General features: G+C 40.9%; 1 pseudogene; it reads left to right on the forward strand.

The window, feature by feature from the left end:
* Nucleotides 1–13,201: 13,201 nt before the first annotated feature.
* On the forward strand, nucleotides 13,202–17,354 carry LOC107149426 (annotated as a pseudogene).
* The last annotated feature ends 227 nt before the right edge of the window (nucleotides 17,355–17,581 follow it).

The following is a 17,581-nucleotide window of genomic DNA, read 5'->3' on the forward strand; positions in this document are numbered from 1 at the left end:
GAGAGAGAGAGAGAGAGAGAGAGAGAGAGAGAGAGAGAGATAGAGAGAGAGAGAGAGAGAGAAGAAGAAGAAGAAGAAGAAGAAGAAGAAGAAGAAGAAGAAGAAGAAGAAGAAGAAGAAGAAGAAGAAGAAGAAGAAGAAGAAGAAGAAGAGACAAAAAGGCCAAGAGTAATTAGAGGCAAAGCTTGTCTTTTTGTTATCTCTGCAGGGGAATTTCAGAAGAGCACCTTCCCATCTGGGACAGAGGGTAGTAACTGGTAGATTCTACTTCAAATTTGACAGGGTCACAGGACTTTGATGCAAGTGAGAGGAGGTGACTGCTCAGGTCTGAAGCAACACTGGGAGAGGATAAACTTGGAAACAGAAAAGGACCATGATGTGGATGGTTCTGGCATCCTTATCACCGGCAGTTCTCTTCCTTTGGTAGAGCTGAGAATGGTGAGAGAAAGGCACCAAGGGAGGCCACCCTCACAGCTTATCTTTATGCGCAGAGCCTGGGCTTCCTACTCAGAAGAACTCTGCTCAGAAGCTACTGGCTGTGCAGCTTGGGGCCCATTGTCTAGCCTCTTAATCCCTTAGTTTTGCCTTTTAGTTTCTTCTTCTATAAGTGGGGACCATAGTACCTCACAGAATTTCTGTGAAGATTAGAAATACAATACATCAGGTTTTGAGCTCAGGGTTCAGCAACTAATTGATGGGAAGTGAATGGTGTTCTTATGATTATAAGATGATCATAATCATAAGAATGCTGTGTGGTGGTGCATACCTCTAAGCCCTGCTACACAGCAGGCTAAGGCAGAAGGACTGCTACTTCCAGGTGAGCTTTGTTATAAAACCTTGTCTCAAAATAAATAATGAAAAGGGCCAGGCATGTACCTCAGTGGTCCTTGGTTTGGTCCACAATATCATAAACACACACACACACACACACACACACACACATATTTTTCCCTCCTCTGGCTTCTCTCATATACTGCCACACACACAGAAGACATATAGCTACATTTTTATTCAAGGTCTCTAAGCTCTCCCAGACATGTGGACCAGACTGCCACCTTCCATTCATTTACCAGCCCAGGGCTCCTCCCAACTTCTGATTCAGATGAGGTTGCAGATGTGCTGACTCTGATGCTGTAAGAGTTGCAGCTAGAGAGGTGGAGAGAAGTAAAAGAGCCCAACTACCAATGAAAACACATAGTGGAGCAAGGATTCAGAGTGATTTGTCAGCTATTGGAGTTTCCCCAAAATTGGCCATTGAAAGTGCATTTATACCAAGCACACTAGGAATGTCATGAGTTTGGGCTCTTCTCTGCAGAGATCCAGTTACTAAATCTAATGGGAACACCACAAGGCAAGACACCAAAGGGAAAGCTGTTGTTAATCCAGAGAAAACAAGTGTAGGATTTTGTAAACAAACTTGAGAGACTGTAAATCTGCAGAAAAGCATAGAATGACAAAGGAGATAACTGTGTCCCCATCAGTGGGCATTTTCAAATCTTTATTTTGCCACTTGGTTTGAGAATAGACAGTTGCAGGGAGGAGAGAAAGCAAGTGAGAGAATATTATCAAAACAATATCATATGTTTTGATAATGAAAAAATAGCAATTTTCCAATTCTGCAATAGTCCAAGTGTCACATTAGGTTAGTTTGGGGTCTGACTACTCTTAAAATTTTGCATATATTTTGAATAGAATAAGTACATGCACTCTCTGGGCCGGATCACTATTTTTAAAGGCATCATGTAAAGTATATGCTATTTTTTGTTGTTTGTTTTTATTTTTTGTACCAATGTTTCCAGTACCCTTTAAACCCCATTTCCATGAAAAATGCTGTGCTGGGACCAGCATTTACAACAAAATCTGTCCTCTTTCTTCAGAAGTACACAGCAACATTGCAGAGTAAAACTTATTTTTAATAATAATTGCTACTATTTGAAAAATTTCAATGTGATTATTTTTCTAAAGAATAGTGATATTAGCTGAAAAACACATTTCAGAGGTGGCCATGTGGTAGAGCCTGTCCATCTAGTGTCTCAAATATCCTCCCAACAGCCCAATGGGACAGCAGCTTTCCACATATTTTGGATGCAAAATTTGGATTTGCCTAAAAGATGCCTTTCATACCTACCAAGTGTCAGGGTCAGAATATAAGCCAGTCCTCCCTGACTCAGAGGCTGCACTTTTCACTGCCAAGGCACTTCCACTCAAATGGTCTTTGCACGGGGCAGGGCTAAGTCAGGTGTGTGAGGGGCCATCTTATATGGGGCCCTCTTTCCACCATGAACTCCAGTGAAGAACTTTACAAGGTGTGGAGGAAGCAGGCACCAGAGCAGAGCACCAACAAAGGGGGACAAGGATTCTTGGCCAATGAACAACTTTTGTCTTGTGTCTGATTGCCCAGTGCAAGTCTGCAGTGGATGTGAATTAACACTTTTATAAATACCCTAATCATATGTGCCTAGTGCAAATTTTTTAGAGTGTTTGTGCATGGACTGACAGCATTTATTTAGAAAATATCAATATTTAATGTACTTCACAATGCCTGTCAATCGCATTGAGATTTCTCTTGAAAAGTGGGTTTGGCTGGGCTCTTTTTGTCCTTGGATGGGCCCTGATCTTGTACATAAATGTTGCTGGTGTGGAAGAAACAGTTCATATAGATGATAAGGAAAGCCATGGCAAGGGAAGGCATGGCAAAGGAAGGCCCCCACCCAGTGTGCTGAATTGATCTTGGGTAGTTTTTGTGCAACCAAAGAAAATTTAATCTTAATCTGATAAAAATGCACAAACCAAGAAAAATTAATGAGTTACCAAGTGTCCCCAAAAGCCCCATCTTCTCTTGGAGACAACTTTCTTTTTGTCCTGAGGCAGTGTTCACCTCTGTGGAGGAAGAGGGGCTTTGCTCTCCCTGGTTAGAGAGTAACAGCCAGGATGGGCATCACAGCTGTCCTTACAGGTGAGGGGACCCACAGGGAGAGTGTGGTTGGTGGGCAAAGAGAGGGGTCCCCCTCTGCTTTGTGAGCCTGGAGCCACAGTCTGAGGAGGCTGAGCCTGTGGGGCCAGCTCCAGAACAGATGCCCAGCCTTGGGCCTCTCCCTTGCATACAGTGTGCACTGGCCATCAGCCTGCAGCAGGTGCTGCTAGACTTGCTGCTTCCCCATACTTGCTCCATGGAGCCTTTCAGTATCTCTTAGCACAGAAGTCAATATACTTTGTGAGCCCCATTTTCAGAAGATAGACCCACCTTTCAGAGCAGTATTCGCCATTTCACAATCCATAACATATCTACCAGAACATATTTCAAGATCAGAGATTCAGTGTGGATAAAGAGGAGCTTGTTGAAATTTTGATGTTTGGTGGCATTATGATGTTTATGTTGTGGGGATGTCATTTCCTTGTTGGGAAGAGGGGACTGTCTGGATTTTCCCTTAGAGTTGAGAGGTGGGAAGCCTCACAAAGGTGAAGTGTTGTGGAGTTGGGTATTTTTGAAGTCAAACATTTTCTCTTTGGGACTGTAGAGCTCAAAATTACCTAATAAATATTTCTACAAATAAAAGATCTTAGTAGCCCAGAGTTTTTCTTCTGGAGCTGAACATTGGTTTGGGTGCCAAATGCTTGTTATGTAAGCATTGGCTTAAAGGTTCTATAATGGCTTTAAATATCTCAATGGACATTTTCTTGACCTTTGAGGAGGCCCAGCACCCCCTGGTGACCCACTGTGCAACCTCCACCAGCATGGATCACCCACGGCATCTTGGGCCCTGTGGCTGCTTCCTCAAGGAAGGGCTGGGTGCCCTGAAACCCCAGTTCCTCCAAATCCCCCTGCCTAGCATTTAGCCCTAAGATTATCAGAGCTTCTGATGTGCCTGCCTGGAGACCTAAACTGAATGAACTTAAATTCCCCGCCAAAATGTTTTGATCCCTTGAATATCAGGATGCCACAAAGCACCCAGCTTAGATCCTCTTGCTGAAATAGGCAGTTTGCAACTTTCTGTTTCCAACTTACAGTCTGGCTATTTTTCTAACTCTCATCTTTTTCTTAGTGTATCTTTAAGTCTTTTTGCACATCAAGAGTGTTGCTGGCCATGCTGAGGCAAGACACAGAATAGTGTACTGGCATTGGCTTTACCAGAACCCATAATTAGAGGAGAATCACTTTTTATTCAAATAAAACTTGCATTTAACACAATTAAATACTTTGTACTTAAATCAAAGATAAAGGTGAATTATGTCGTCTTTTCAAGGAACAATGCAAAATTAGCTGCCTGGCCTATTTTCCAAGGCATGGTAAATTTAAGACACATTTAATATTGACCAACAATGTTTTAAACACTTTTTAAATTTATCAGAACTGCTAGTTACAAGGAATTTACTAGATAAAATGCAGTAAAATATAATGATGAAATATAACATTTCAAGATCTCTTCTTGAAATGTTAGTAGACAGTATACCGGATAACAGAAAATATACAATTTATCTTCCAGTATAAGTGGTATTTTTAAAGTTTTCATGCCAAGAAATTTTTCCATAACCTATGTTAAAACAATAACCCCAAATAGTGTTTTTCATGTGGGGTGTTAAAACTAGGGATTTATAGTTTAGAGATAAATAAATAAAATCTATAGGATTTCATTTTATTCTGTGATTTTTTTTTTTTTACTTCTAAAATAAGTAGTCTGTTATTTTATGTTTTCTATGCATAGCAGAATACTGGCTAGGGCTTGTTACCATCAATATTAATGATAATGGTCAAGTTCTTATGTTCTACAGTGAGGTGCCAGACAACAACAGGGGAAGGAGAAGCTTGGAGAGGGTGATGATGTATATGTAGGCAAAATAACTCACCCCAGAAATGTCCATGTCTTAATCCTGGTTCTGTAGTTTAAAGTGTCCCCACACTTCATGTTTTGGAAATCCCTAATGTGACAGTACCAAGCGGTGGACCCTAAGCATGGGGCTTGTTCACAGGCTCTGCAGGGTGGGTGCATGCTCTCACTGCCAAGGCGAAGTCATTATAAAGCAGCTTTTGGCCCCTTTCACCCTCTCACTCATGTGATGATGCTTTTCAGCAGTGAGAAAGCCTTCACTCACCATGGCCCTTGATCCTAAACCTCCCAGTCTCCAGAATTGTGAGCCAAATAAGTTTCTGTTCAGTATAAATCACCCAGTCTGTGGTATCTTTTTGTGTCACCACAGCATAGATGAAGACACGAATATGCCAAATTAAGGAAGTAGATAGCTTTAAGTAGATAGCATTAAGATTGTTCAATTGCTGATTTAACAGGGTGAGATTATCTTGGTTTGCCCGCATGAGCTTGGTGTTGTTATCAGTGTTCTCATTAGTGGGAGAGGGTGAGTCCTGTCAAAGATGCAGCATGAGAGAGACTTGAGCATCCAATGCTGGCCTAGTCAAGGAACCAAGCAGCTTCTAGAACCTGGAAAAGCAAGAAAATGAAGTCTACCCTAAGGGTCTAAGAAGGGATAGAGGCCTTGATTTTAGCCCAGTGAAACCCATTTCTGTTTTCTTACTTCTAGAAAAGTAAGAGAAATTGTATTGTTTCAACACACTGTGAGGTTGTTTGTCATAGCAGACTTGCACAGTGCAAAAGTGGTGGTGCTTGACTGGAGAATGCAGAAAACAGTCCAGAATAGGAAGCCCCTTGGTCTCTCTTAGCCTGAGAGTTCTCTTCTACCCAGTGACATTTGACCCCCTGAGGGACATTGTAAGGGGATCACAATACACCTCTCCCTTCTAAAAGACATCTGCATGATGGTTTGGAGAACTCTTTTTACCTTTTCAGTAAGAACCAGCAGAGACCAATGGGGACCAGTGAGAGTTACAGTAACCTGAGAAACAAAGCAGAACAGAAAGATGGCATAAAGACTCTTAAAATTAAGTCATCTTTGGAGCCAAAGTCCACAAAAGACCACATGCTGAGCCACAACAGGGAGAGTGCCCACTACAAGAAAAGATTTCAATAGGACCCAGAGTCACTTAACATAGTAGGCAACTTATATACAGGACAAAATAGAAATCACCATCATATCAAGACCCTCCAAATTCACAGCCTCAATGAGAAAAAATTAAACAACTCATGTCAACACCAAGATGAGCCAGATGTCAGCCTTATCAGAAGGAAATTAGGAGCAGCCACCCTAGAACAAACATTCAACAATTAGAAATGGGTGTGAAAGAAGAAAATATAAAAACTGTGAGATACCAGAGGTAGCAGGAAAGAACCAGTGGTGTTATAGTTAAAGCTTCATCCCAGGGTTTCATAAACTGACTTCCAGACCACTCACGTATAATCGAATCAAGCCTTTATTGAAGCACACCGGTGGCGGCTGACCAGAACATAAAGCTGTTCCCCTGATAAGCCTTGAACAATTGCAAGGGCACTCCTTATAAGCCTGAAAACCACAAAAGGGATGTTCAGGGGTCTAGCCAATGCAAGCAAGCCAGGTTACAGAAGCAGGAAAGTGCAGTCAAGCAGAGGGAAGCCTAACCAATCAGAGCTAGCCCAGTCACCCCAGTTACAGAAACAGAGCCCCATTACCCTAGTTACAAAAACAATACTCCATTAGGTAGCTTTGTATTCTTAAAGGTTTCTATAGCAAAATGAAAAGAACATTTTGCCCCAGTCATGTCTCTTCTAGTTGGCATGGTTGTTTTACAGGATGACGTCATAAAACAAAATGGAATCACATTTGCTCCTACTATCACAGTGGGAATCATGAATCTAAAAAAGATAATCTCAAAAAAAACCTGGATCAGCTCAAGAGTAGAGTGGAGAGGGGAAAAGAAAGAAAAGAGAGAATATGCAATCGAAATAACAGAGAGAAAGACTGAAAATGAAACTCAATTTGAATTCCATAGCCTCAATATGTTGAAAGTAAACTTATGGGAAAAAATATACCATATATCATTATAAAGAAGAAGAAGGAGAAGAGACTGGGGAAGTGGGAGAGGAGGAGAAACAGAAGCAGCAGTTGGAGTGGTAACTTAGTATCTGATAAACATCAAATCAAAGAAAATTATGAAAGGGAAAGAACAATGTCAATCTGCCAGGAAGATGTAATGATACTTTATATGTATGCACCAAGCACCAGTCCCTTAGAATGCATGAAACAAGAACTGGTGATGCTAAAGAGAAGACAGGAGATCCACAACTGAAGTGGAGGTGTCAATGAACTCTGACAGAACAGCTAGACAGAAAATCAAAAAGGACATGGAAGATGTGAACAACACTATCAGGCAATAGGATCCAGTTGACACTCTCCCCAACAACAGCATAATGCTCACTTTTCTCAAGTACCCATGATATTCCCCAAGGGAGACCACATCCTGGACCATAAAACAAAGCTTGACACATCTAAAGAAAGAAACTCATACAGAATGTGCCTTTTCACTTTCAAGAAATCAAAGAAGAAATCAACAGAAGACAACAAGAAATCTCCAAATATGTGAAAATTAAAATATACACTTATAAAAAAATCCATGTGTAGAAGAGGAGGTCTAGAAGAAGTAAATAAAAAATCATAGCACTGAATAAGAAGGAAAACCACAGCTTATCAAATTTAGGGCTAAGAGGAAGACTTATGGTACTAAATGCTTATGCTAAATGCAAAGAATGTTCTCAACTCAACAACCTAAATTCCTCCCTGAACATACCAGAAAATTAGGAGAAAAATTCACCTACATCATGGAAAAGGGAACAAATGACAAAACTATGAGCAGAAAGCAACAAAATTGAAGGTAGGAAATAAATGCAAAAAAAAAAAATCAATGAAACAAAATTTGTGGTGTTTCCGTAGCCTTTGCTAGAACATGATTCAGAAAAATCAGAACCTTTTGCTTTAGGATTCTTGGAAACTTTTCCATGTTTCAAAGTTTTTAACTATTATGGCAGTTAAAAAGTCAACTTACATTATTCATAATTAAAACTCTCATTAGTGGCAGTTTTTATGTTTGACATTCCACAGATTTTATAATCTGTGTTTAATATCAAAATATTTTAGGCATCACCATTTGAGAATTATGCAAATATTCAAATGGAAATAAAACACTGTATTCCTAACCAAAAAACCCAGTTGAGAATATTAATTGTTTTTAATTATAAGAGAACTAGCTGGGTCACATATGAGATTCAGCAAGTTTTTTAAGTTTTCTGGAGGAATTTTCTCATCTTGAAATGAGTTCTGTAGAAAGTTACATCCACTGTGTTTGATTTTTCTATGAAAATAAATACAGAAGAGCCTGTCACACTCCAGGGCTGGCCAAGCCACAGGGAGGCCTGGGCTAAAGAATACCCTGAGACTCTTTCACGTGCATATTCCAGGATGTGATTGGGGGATGGGTATAAAATAGTATCCCTAATAGTGAACAACACTATTAGGCAACAAAAATCTATTTGGTTCCATTGAATTGCAGCCAGGCAATCTTTTTAACAAAATCTATTTGGTTCTGTTAAGTTATCTGCCCAGTCCAGTTGTGTCTCTAGCTCCAGGGACAGGAGGAAACAAGATGGACAGGCTGAGTTGCAGTTCATATGTTTGACATAAAAAAGTAGCTATTGACAGATCTGGGCCTGGACTGCCTGGGCTGAAATCCCTGCTCAGATCCTTAATAGCTCTGCAAATCCCAGTAGGTCCCTGAAATATAATAACAATAATACCTGGCATGCAGGATTGCTTTGAGGATTCAGTGAGCTATGTCTGTAGAGGTTTTGGACAGTTCCTAGCATGTAGTAAGCATAACATGACTTTGGGGTCATTGTCAGTACAGATGGTTCTCCTTGGGTGAATCCAAGCTTTGTAGCACTAACAGAATCAATGACACTCCCCAGTTACAGTTAAGTCATCTCTTTCCTATAGCCCAGAGTACAGATGTAGAGAGAAGGTTAAGTTGTAAGAAAATATGAATCCCATGGGAAATCTACAACAAATCGTGATGTCACAAACTTTCATCATTGGAATAAATGTCCTGAGCTCAATTGAGGAAAATACACCTGAAATCTACACAGTCAATACATTATTCAAAAGCAAATGCAATAAAACAAAATTCTAGTTCTTTATGTCTGTTTTTTAACAAATCCATGTGCTTTACTTATCTGAGAATGTAAAAATAGGTGAGAGATGCCTGAACTCCATCTACATGAGACATGGATCTGTTTCTGTGCAAGTTGCCATAGTTTCTTGAAATTGCTGAGGACAGTTTGCTGAGAAGATATTCTTTCATTTCTTGAAGGCCAAGGGTCAAAGACAAATCAACCAATGGGGTTGGGGGGTTCCCGATAATTAGTGGTGCCTTGAATATTCTGTATTTTACCTACTTTTCTGCCCTGTAGCTAGACATTCATTATTGGGCTATAAAGTTTATTTTGTGGGGGCTGAGCTGATGAGGACATCTATTAACATCCCTCAGAGGCCCCAGGGGCATCTACTGCAACCTCCTTCACCTCCAACCAGCTCCTGAAATATGGAGTTGTAGCGGGAACATCTGTCAGTCTGAATTTAAAAAAAAAAAAAACATCCTAACAAATACATGATCATTATTGCTATCATTATCTACTTTCCTTCTCCAACATCCACATTTTCACCATCCACAGCCAACAGAGCAAGGATGAAGATCTACATACGTGAGTCTTGGCTTCATTATTCATTATGTTCTACACTTTGGCCTGAAGCCTGGGGAGCTGTGCACCTTAGTCCAGAAATCTACTTCTTGCTCATGCCTTAATTTTTTTACTTTTGCCCAACTCCCAGCAATCTTAAAATTCTTGCCTTCAAGAAAATGAGAAGAGATGGTGCCTTCTGAGTGGCAGGAAGTGTGTGCATGTACATAGGCCTTCACCTCCCAGAGGAGGGCTTGCATTTTCTCTTTAATTAAAACAAATATGGCAGATGCCTAAGCCAAATGAGAAGCACATATGTGAGGGCCCTGGGATGGTACTTACTTGGGAATAAACTTGTCTTTCCATGACATGGTGAGGCAGACTCAGCTAAGAACAAGGACACAGAGAAATTTGGACAAAGATTCAGACATGCATATGGGGAGGGTGCCATGTGGGCCCTGGACCCCACTGGCCCAGCCAAAGAACTATTAGGCACTAGGACAAGAGCTGGGAAAGACCTTTTTCTGAAGCTTCCAGAGGGAGCAGGGCCCTGCTGAGGCCTTATCTTACACCCTGGGACTCCAGACCTTTCAGATGCTATTCGCTACTTCAGCCTCCCTATGCTGGTACTTCCTGGTGGCTCCCAGGAACCTGGACACCTACCTGAGCCATCACCAAATCTTTCTGCCCTGCCTATCTTTTTTGCTTGGTGACCAGAATTTCTTTCTCCACATATCTTCAGGCACCATTTGGAGCTTCCCTCAAAGGCCAGCCTACCACACTCCCTGTTGTGAGGAGGCACTTATATAGTTAGGACTTTGATCCAAACTCTGGGCACTTACTATTATAGTGTGACTTAGAGAACACAGTGTGTTATAAGGCCTAGTGTCAGTTTTGCTACAGCTTGCTTCTTTACAAAGCAAATGAATTGCCCCCCAACACACACACACACACACACACACACACACACACACCATCATTAATTTGAATTTGAGGAATTTATGATATGCATAATATTCATAATTTTCACTGGTTGTTTGGTTAGAATTCTAAATCTGTAAGAAAGAACAATAAAGTGACATTTAGATTTGCAAGAAAAAGGAGTCAGGCCCTAGGATAAGCATTGAGGGTGATAGTATTTCATGACCCCAGTTTGAATGTGCCCTTGTCAAACTGATCTGCCAACCAAGCCCCATAGCTGGGAAGGCAAAGGACTACCCATGGCTCTTACTGTAAAAGCACTCAGTGAGTGGAAGGCCTGGAGTGGTGGCAGAGGGGGCGTTGGTGTCCCTTGACAGATTTACTTATTGCCCTCCTGCTTTGGTTGTTGATTATATAAGGTGTCTGGGTGCACATGATTCATGAGCAGCCCCTGCATTAGAAGTGACTGGCATCTCTTGCTCTATGCTGGTCTGTATCCTCAATCAAAGGTGGTACAGGGATGAGAAAACCAAAACTGAGTCCCTTCTCACTTTGAGGATGTAATTTGCACGCTCATTCCACATCACCACTTCTCTTCAGCTTTTCTGCATCTTTTACATAGGCAGAAATGTGGATAGGCATGTCTCTGTGTGTTAACAGTTTTCTGTAGTTGGATTCCTTTTTGGTGGTGAGGCCATCAGTAGTCGGTACGTCATCTCAGCTCCTGTTGCAACCACCTACATCTGGGAACTTTGTGCTCAAGCCCATGAGGAAGAAAAATCTACAGCAGTTCGATGGTGATGGCAAGTTAACTGAAATCAAGATGCAGCGATTTGTTCCCATGACCTGAAGTACCATTAATGTTGAAAATAAAGAGCAAAGGCGGGTGGAGATTTTTTGGCTTCTGCAAGATGCTGAGCAGCTGAAGTGAAGCACGTGGATACCACTGGTCCCTTGGAATACAGTGCTTTCACTTGAGAATTTTTTTAAAAAAAGAACAGCAACCAATATCTTGGGCCTTTTTGATTATCTGTGCACCCTGCAGTTCCCAGAATAGTTCCTCTTTCCTACCAGTACCCTACATCTTTACCTAAATTAGAAATACTCTTTCACATTAGACATGTCCCTTCTGTTTATGGAAAAAGCAACACTGGGCCAGTTAATTTTTCCCTTTTGAATGGAGGGACAAATCACTGGAAAGAGCGTATGTTCTTCTTCATGCAGAAGATCCTTGTCCTCATCCCTATAGGTTTATGGTAGTGCTCCTGAGTGAGCCCCCTTCCTGTCTTCCTGGCTGCCAATCCTGGGCAAAAATAGAGCTTACCACTCCTGCTTAGATCTTTGTCTAATCAGCTCTTGCTCAGATTAACCCTAGTAAATTTCTTCTGGCTCATGAAGAGATAATTCCCACCCACATTTCTACCTATTTAAACATTTCTGACTCAATATTGTATCTGTTGTATTCCAGTGCAGTGCTCAGAGTTGCTCTAAGTATTCAGCAAGGTCTGTGGAATCTCTGCCCTTGAAATAACAAAAAACTCCCAGATGAGTGTGTTGTGGGTTCAGGCACTGTCCAGTTTCCTGAGGGCACAGACATTTGCACCACAGCACGAGCTATGGGTTCTGATCCCAAGGGAAGTACATAAATTAAGCATATTTTCTGTCCTTAGCATTGTAATAAGGTGCCTTTGCATCCCCCACACATGATAGGCTTTAAAACTGAGTCATTTTCTTTTGGATCCTTCCATGGATTCTTTAGAGGGCCTGGAGAACTTAGCTACCACCTCTTGATTCATACCAGTGAGTGGCCAGCAAGTGGCCAGCAAGCCTGACATAACTGCTGGATCCTGAAACCTTCCCACCAAGACCTGAACTGCTCTGGCCTTCTGTGCTTCAGTCACCACTTGGAAGTCACCTACTGCATGAAGATGTGACTTTTAATCTATGGCAATTGAGCAGTGATGGCTCATGAGCTGGTGGGTCAGAAGCCCTTCTTGGAACCTCTCACCAAGTGTCCCAGAAAGGCCTTCAGAGGCTTTTTCAAGCTTCCCCACACCCTTTGTACTCTTAATCAGCAGTTTCTCTCCTGTACAATGTGCCCAAATATGCTTTCTCCTCTCTAGCCCAGGACTTCAGGCTTCTGGGTCCATCTCTAGCCACAAATGACAGCTGATTTAAAGGAATTCCTGACTGCATCCATCACAAATCCACTATCAAGATGGTCTAGAAGAAAACATGCAGGTGATTCCTCTCCAAACAAAGGCTCCACCCACTCCCACAAAATTAGTCTTTAAAGCCTCCTGGGTCACCTTAGCCTTAAGCAATGGGCTGTGAGAGAGAAAGCTGATTCTGATACCAGTGGGCAGAGGAAGTGAGAAAAGTGATGTCTGGCACCTAGAAAGCCTTCAGACTCCATCAAAGAGTAACTAATACATCAGGGAGATGGATATCCTGGGCACAAGGGAGAAATGACTGCCTGGCAAAAACTGCTAAGACCCAAACCCATAAATTTACGGCCAAAATGTGGTCTACTGGATAGCCTCAGGGCACTGTCTTCTGTAGAGTCTAGGTCAAGACAGCCTGCTAGGAAGGCTGAATCTTCTGCCTGGAGAAACTCCTTCCCAATTCCAGGTACTGCAATCAAAGCCCTCAGTGAATTGGAGGGCATGGAGGTGGGATGGAAATGAAATCCTCCAAAATCAAGGCCTTGAGGTGCCCCAGAAAGCAGCCACAACCCAGGGATATGGAGTGAGTTGAGGGCCTGGGATCAGGGCTCAACACCCTAGATTGGAAGCCATTCAAACTCTCTGCATCTTAGATACTAGAGGTGATGCCAGGGAGTTGGTTAGAATAGCCTAAGAGGAAGTGGATCCCATAAGAGATCCAGATGTCAAGTTCTGCACCCCCTTCAGACTTTTCTCCCCACCAGAAAACAGTCTGCGAAGTGGTTAGCTTCCAGGCAGGAACTTGGGAACACTTGTGATTGCAGGTAGAGAGCTGCTCACTGCTAACTTCACTTGAAGTTGTTTCTTTGTTTCAGAAACTGCTCTTTAGAAAAGGCTTGAAAGAACAGCTTAAACCAGTCAAAGATACGCAGCTTCTCTTCTAAGTGACCTAGGATAAACTTTGATTACTATCACTCATAATAATACTAAATTCTCTGCACTAAATGAAGTGCATCTGCCATTTGTTTGGTTTTGGTATTGGGAAAAGAAGCCAGGGGTGCTTTATCACTGAGCTACATTTTGTGGTACAGATTTCTCAGAACAAAGGAAAGAGAAAATGATGCCATCTGTATCATCATGAGTCCTCCAGAAATCAGTTTTAAACATTTTTGCTACTTTGTAGTATAGAAATTGAATGCCCAAACAGGAATGAGTATTACCTTATATGAAGTCAAAGTCTAGTATGTAAAAGGAAACTAAACAGAATATATAAGGGATCTCTCCCTACACTAAATGCTCAGCCTTTGGATAAGAATTCACTGAGGCTGGATGCACACAAATAAACACTGCTTCCTATTGAATACTCTAGTGTCCCCTGTCTCTGTGTGAGAAACCCATGCAACATTTTATTCGTTTTTTTAATGCAAAATCTCACTTATCTTATCCTTCTCATTACTATATACTTATAATGACCAGCTTGCTTAGAAGTATTTATATTATATGAGAAGTGAAAAGAACATCTGAAAAAAAGATTTAATGACTCTTAAATAAATAGTATTCTACAAAAACTGACAGGAAAACCAATACAAATTTTAAGTTCCTTATTTTGAGAAATATTACATATGCTATACTACTTAAAAATAACTTATCAAAACTGATCTGTGCCCATGTTTGCAACTCTTCTAAAATTACTTTTAAAATAGCCTAATATGAAAGTTTTTCTATGGCAATAATTTGCATGGCTTCTGTAGAAAATGTCAACAGGTCTGGAGCTGTAGCTCAGTGCTAGAGTGCTTGCCCAGCATGTATTAGGCCTTGAAATATAACCACCAATATTGCAAGAAATGAAAAGGGAGAAAGAAGAAAGGAAGGAAAAAGATAGGGGACAGGAGGGGAGGGAAAGGAATGAGTCATTAAAACAAAAGGGCAAGTGATGCAAATATAAATATATGATGTATTAGCTCTATAAAAATTTTACAGAGCTTTAGAATTTTAGTGACATCAAACTGGGTGATATTATGACTGTATAGAAGTTCTGCCTTGGCCTGGCCTAAACCAAACCAATGAGTGGGTGGCCTGGAGAAGACTCCTCTCTGGCTTGATTGAAACAGGCTTGAACCTTTGCTGCTTCAGGATGCACAGCATAGTAAAGGGGCCAAGACTTCTCTGACAGGCAGTGTGAGTGTGCTAGGCCCCTAGGAGCCCATGACCAGGGCTCCTCATGCCAATTCCCACAGCCCCCCCACACACACACACACTTGATGGTTCCCAATGGTCTGCTCTGTTGCCTGGTGCAGATTTGTTCCTAACCAAAGGCCAAAGAGTCCACAGCCTGCTTTGGCTTGGCTGGGCATGTTGTGGTTGTGGAGGGAATAGCCAAAGTAGCCTTAGCTTGATGAAGGTGCAACAGCTACCCCTCAGCCCCACTAGGGGATTGTTCTGGAAGAAGTAAGCAGGGTTGTGGTGTGCATTGTCTGAGACAAGGAAACACACCCTAGTCCTTATGGCTGTCCATGGGAGTTAGTGATATGTACAGCTATTGGATTTATTGTTGTTCTCTTTTTTTTATGGAGAAGTTATCAGTCTGTGAGAAGCAGGCATTACATGAGAAGAAAAGCTTGCTCTAAAGCTTTTGGGTCTAATTGAAGAAAAATGTGAACTACTTGAAAAAGTTAGCCTTGTTCAAAAAGACTACGAAGGCTTAGAGTCATCTTTAAAATATGCCGTTTTAGAGAAGAAGTTGATAAAAGCAGATAATTTTGAGACAATATATGAAAACCTGGATAGGTCTCTATCTAAACTTGAGGATGAAATACTCTTTCTAAAACAAGAGCTAAAAGAAGAGAAAACTAAACACTTTCAACAGGATGAATTGATAGTGGATATATTTAAAAGAATTAAGTCCCTAGAAGATGAATTGAAATTCCTCAAATCTCAAGCTAAAACAACCTTGAGAATATTTAAAATGAATAAAGAAGCAGTTACAGAAGCAGTAAAAGAAGCTTTGAATGAAAATTGTCAACTTCAGGAAAGTCAGAAAGAGCTTTTACAAGAAATTGAGTCATGGAAAGAAAAAGTGAATGGCCTCAATAAACAGAAAATGACATTTGAACAAGTTCAAACAGATAGAGAAAGTCACATTAAGTCTCCGACTGAACACTTGCTGCTGATAAAACATTGGGCTCCTGTGCTTGCAGAAGTCCTAAAAAATGATGGTAACTTGGAGTTGGAAATGGAGAGTGAATCAGAAATTGGTGCTCACTTAGAAGATCAGCCAAAAAGGGCTTTGAAGAAACTGGTTTATGTTGCTAAGTTAAAGGCCTCTTTTAAAACCTTAGAAAGAAAGAAATCAATTTTTTTACTTTATTATCTGAAGTAGGTAAACCAAAGGAAGAACTTACAGAACACATTAAAAACATTAAGACAGAATAAGTATCTTTCTAAGAAGAAAATACACAGTTTGAACGTGAGAATCAGAATCTTCAGCAGAAACATAAAGTCATGATGGAACTATATCAAGAAAATGTAATGGAACTCCAAAGGAAATTAATAGGAGAGGAAAATTACCAGGTAGAGCAAGAGGAGAAATTTTCCAAAGTTGAAGAAAAGATCAGCCATACAACTAAACCGCTGGAGACCTATAGAAAGTGAGCCAAAGATCTTGAAGAAGAATTGGAGAGAACCATTCATTTTTATCAAGGGCGTGTTATGTACTATGAGAAAAAAGCACATAGTAATGAGTTGGCAGCTCAGAGTGCTGAAAGATACCTTGATGATTTAAGAAAACAAAATGCTCACAACAGACAAAAATTAACTGAAATGGTGTTCAAATTTAAACTTGCAGAAAAAGATCCTTCTACACTTGATGTTTCAAATACAACTTCTGGCAGAGAGCATTCCCCAAATGGTCCCTCACCATTGGGTCAACCTTCATGTAAAATGAGACCTTCTTATGTGGAAAACAAGGGTCCACTCATACTCTCACCTTTGGTGCCAGTGGGAGAAGGAAGAGGCTCAAGGGGCCCAAAGAATTCTCTGGACCATCTGACTAGCAATGAAAGAAGAGAATCAAACTGTGATAAGTTAACTGATCCTCAGAGAGTACCTTCTGACACTGAGCCCTTTGGCATCTCCATGTCAACAGACCCATAGGATAATAATCCCTTCACCAGGCCAACCATATTCTGATCCACAGCTTCCTCTACAAAGGCAAAATGGATGTTATTCTAATTATGATAAACCATCTGGATCAGCAGAATTCAAAATTTCCACTATGCTGCTTTTGGATAAAATGGATGGGTCTACGTCTTCAGATACTGAATCTAGCAAAAATGATACCAAAATCGATCTTGGTGATTCCAATGTGCCTGATTCATCTCTCCCTGCTGAGAACAAAGCAGCTGGCTCTGGCTTTGCTTTCTCACCTTTTCCTCCAATCAGAGGTCCATTGTTTCCAGTGGATCCAAGGAGTCAGTTCATGAGAAGAGGACCATTTATTCCTCCACCTCCTCCAGGAAACATGTATGGAGCATCTTGGGAATATTTTCCACCAGGTTCACCACCCCCTCCATTCCCAATGGGACCACAGTGTTTTCCTCATTATCTCCCCACAAGACCTGGATTTCTCTCCCTGCCTCCCACTCCTGCATTCTGAAAGTAGAAGTGAGATCCTTCAGGGTTGGTTCCACCTTCAAATGAGCCTGCTACTGAACATCCAGAAGCACAACAAGAAACCTGACAATGTTTTTTATCACCTTCAAAAGTAATTTATCTCTCATTTTTAGTTTAAGTAACTACTTTTAATTATATGTGATTATATTTTGCTCCAATTGAAGCTTAATGGAAATATAATTTTTAGGATAATAATTTGTAAATAAAGAT

Source organism: Marmota marmota, unplaced genomic scaffold, assembly GCF_001458135.2.
Source record: "Marmota marmota marmota unplaced genomic scaffold, marMar, whole genome shotgun sequence".
Taxonomy (NCBI): Eukaryota; Metazoa; Chordata; class Mammalia; order Rodentia; family Sciuridae; genus Marmota; species Marmota marmota.